The 2,500-nt window shown below is 60.6% G+C and overlaps 1 pseudogene; it reads right to left on the bottom strand.

Moving 5' to 3' along the window:
- Positions 1-2,500, bottom strand: part of LOC126436367 (large subunit ribosomal RNA) — a 7,952-nt pseudogene that overhangs the window by 4,190 nt on the left and 1,262 nt on the right.

The following is a 2,500-nucleotide window of genomic DNA, read 5'->3' on the forward strand; positions in this document are numbered from 1 at the left end:
GCAGGTAGCCCCGCCAGATGCTCCCAGATGGCGGCGTCAGTCGGCCCCTCCGGCGGCGGCCCGGTGGTGTCGGCCGCGAAGTCCTCGGCTGCGTCGACGGGCGGCGCAGCGGCCTCGCCCGCGTCAGGCAGCGAGCTCGCTGCTCCCCGGCGGGACGCCGGCTCTTCCCCCCGACCGATCTCAAGCGCCTCCATGAATTGGCGGACAAGCTGCTTGTGGGCAGCTTGCCGCCGTCGGCACTTGATTGCCTCAAGCGTTCGGTCGGGGAACATCCTAATAAGCTCTTGATTAACGAAGAAGAACCGGGCGTCCCTCTCAAGGAACAGTTCGGCCTCTGCCTTGGCGAGCGACAGGACTTCTTCCTCCGTCCACCTCGCGCGATGCCTCTCCGTCACGATCTCAGCGTTGGCGGCCGCAAGGTGTTGGCGGCGGCGATGGACCCCGAGACCGTTCTTCGTGGTAAAAGTGCGGTGGCACTCACTGCAAGCAAAGGGAGCTACACAAACTATCGCATTTTCGTTACGGCCGGTTGGCCGGATAGGTGCTGGGGTAGCTGGGGTGGCACCTTCAGCGGAAGGGCCACCATCTCTTGTTTCTTGTAGGCTGCCCCCAACTATAAAGGGATAATGCGAGGGGGGGCTGGTAACCCCCCCAAGCCCCTGGTGCGGTCTTCCACTCTGCGAAAATCAGCGGGCCCACGAGAAGGGGAGAAGACCGCAGGAGAGGAGAGGCTAAGAGGGCTAGGCCCATGTATTGCGCATCACTCTCCCTGTAACTATAACCCAAGGAAGGCACCTCGCAGCAGCAGCACGACTACATCAAGACCGCACTTCGAAAAGCCAAGTCCGGATGCAGCCACACCGCCGCCACTTGGCCGCCTTAAGAGAGTCATAGTTACTCCCGCCGTTTACCCGCGCTTGCTTGAATTTCTTCACGTTGACATTCAGAGCACTGGGCAGAAATCACATTGCGTCAACACCCGCTAGGGCCATCGCAATGCTTTGTTTTAATTAGACAGTCGGATTCCCCCAGTCCGTGCCAGTTCTGAGTTGATCGTTGAATGGCGGCCGAAGAGAATCCGCGCACCCGCGCGCCCCCGGAGGAGCACGCTAAGGCGGACGCGGCCTCGCAGCAAGGAAGATCCGTGGGAGGCCAAGGCACGGGACCGAGCTCGGATCCTGCACGCAGGTTGAAGCACCGGGGCGCGAACGCCGCGCAGGCGCGCGCATCCTGCACCGCCGGCCAGCACGAGGCCGACCAACGGCGAGAGCAGACCACGCCCGCGCTAAACGCCCGCACTTACCGGCACCCCTACGGCACTCACCTCGCCCAGGCCCGGCACGTTAGCGCTGACCCACTTCCCGACCAAGCCCGACACGCCCCGATCCTCAGAGCCAATCCTTATCCCGAAGTTACGGATCCAATTTGCCGACTTCCCTTACCTACATTATTCTATCGACTAGAGGCTCTTCACCTTGGAGACCTGCTGCGGATATGGGTACGAACCGGCGCGACACCTCCACGTGGCCCTCTCCCGGATTTTCAAGGTCCGAGGGGAAGATCGGGACACCGCCGCAACTGCGGTGCTCTTCGCGTTCCAAACCCTATCTCCCTGCTAGAGGATTCCAGGGAACTCGAACGCTCATGCAGAAAAGAAAACTCTTCCCCGATCTCCCGACGGCGTCTCCGGGTCCTTTTGGGTTACCCCGACGAGCATCTCTAAAAGAGGGGCCCGACTTGTATCGGTTCCGCTGCCGGGTTCCGGAATAGGAACCGGATTCCCTTTCGCCCAACGGGGGCCAGCACAAAGTGCATCATGCTATGACGGCCCCCATCAACATCGGATTTCTCCTAGGGCTTAGGATCGACTGACTCGTGTGCAACGGCTGTTCACACGAAACCCTTCTCCGCGTCAGCCCTCCAGGGCCTCGCTGGAGTATTTGCTACTACCACCAAGATCTGCACCGACGGCGGCTCCAGGCAGGCTCACGCCCAGACCCTTCTGCGCCCACCGCCGCGACCCTCCTACTCGTCAGGGCTTCGCGGCCGGCCGCAAGGACCGGCCATGACTGCCAGACTGACGGCCGAGTATAGGCACGACGCTTCAGCGCCATCCATTTTCAGGGCTAGTTGCTTCGGCAGGTGAGTTGTTACACACTCCTTAGCGGATTCCGACTTCCATGGCCACCGTCCTGCTGTCTTAAGCAACCAACGCCTTTCATGGTTTCCCATGAGCGTCGATTCGGGCGCCTTAACTCGGCGTTTGGTTCATCCCACAGCGCCAGTTCTGCTTACCAAAAGTGGCCCACTTGGCACTCCGATCCGAGTCGTTTGCTCGCGGCTTCAGCATATCAAGCAAGCCGGAGATCTCACCCATTTAAAGTTTGAGAATAGGTTGAGGTCGTTTCGGCCCCAAGGCCTCTAATCATTCGCTTTACCGGATGAGACTCGTACGAGCACCAGCTATCCTGAGGGAAACTTCGGAGGGAACCAGCTACTA

The sequence above is a fragment of the Schistocerca serialis genome, unplaced genomic scaffold, assembly GCF_023864345.2.
Source record: "Schistocerca serialis cubense isolate TAMUIC-IGC-003099 unplaced genomic scaffold, iqSchSeri2.2 HiC_scaffold_1235, whole genome shotgun sequence".
Lineage (NCBI taxonomy): Eukaryota > Metazoa > Arthropoda > Insecta > Orthoptera > Acrididae > Schistocerca > Schistocerca serialis.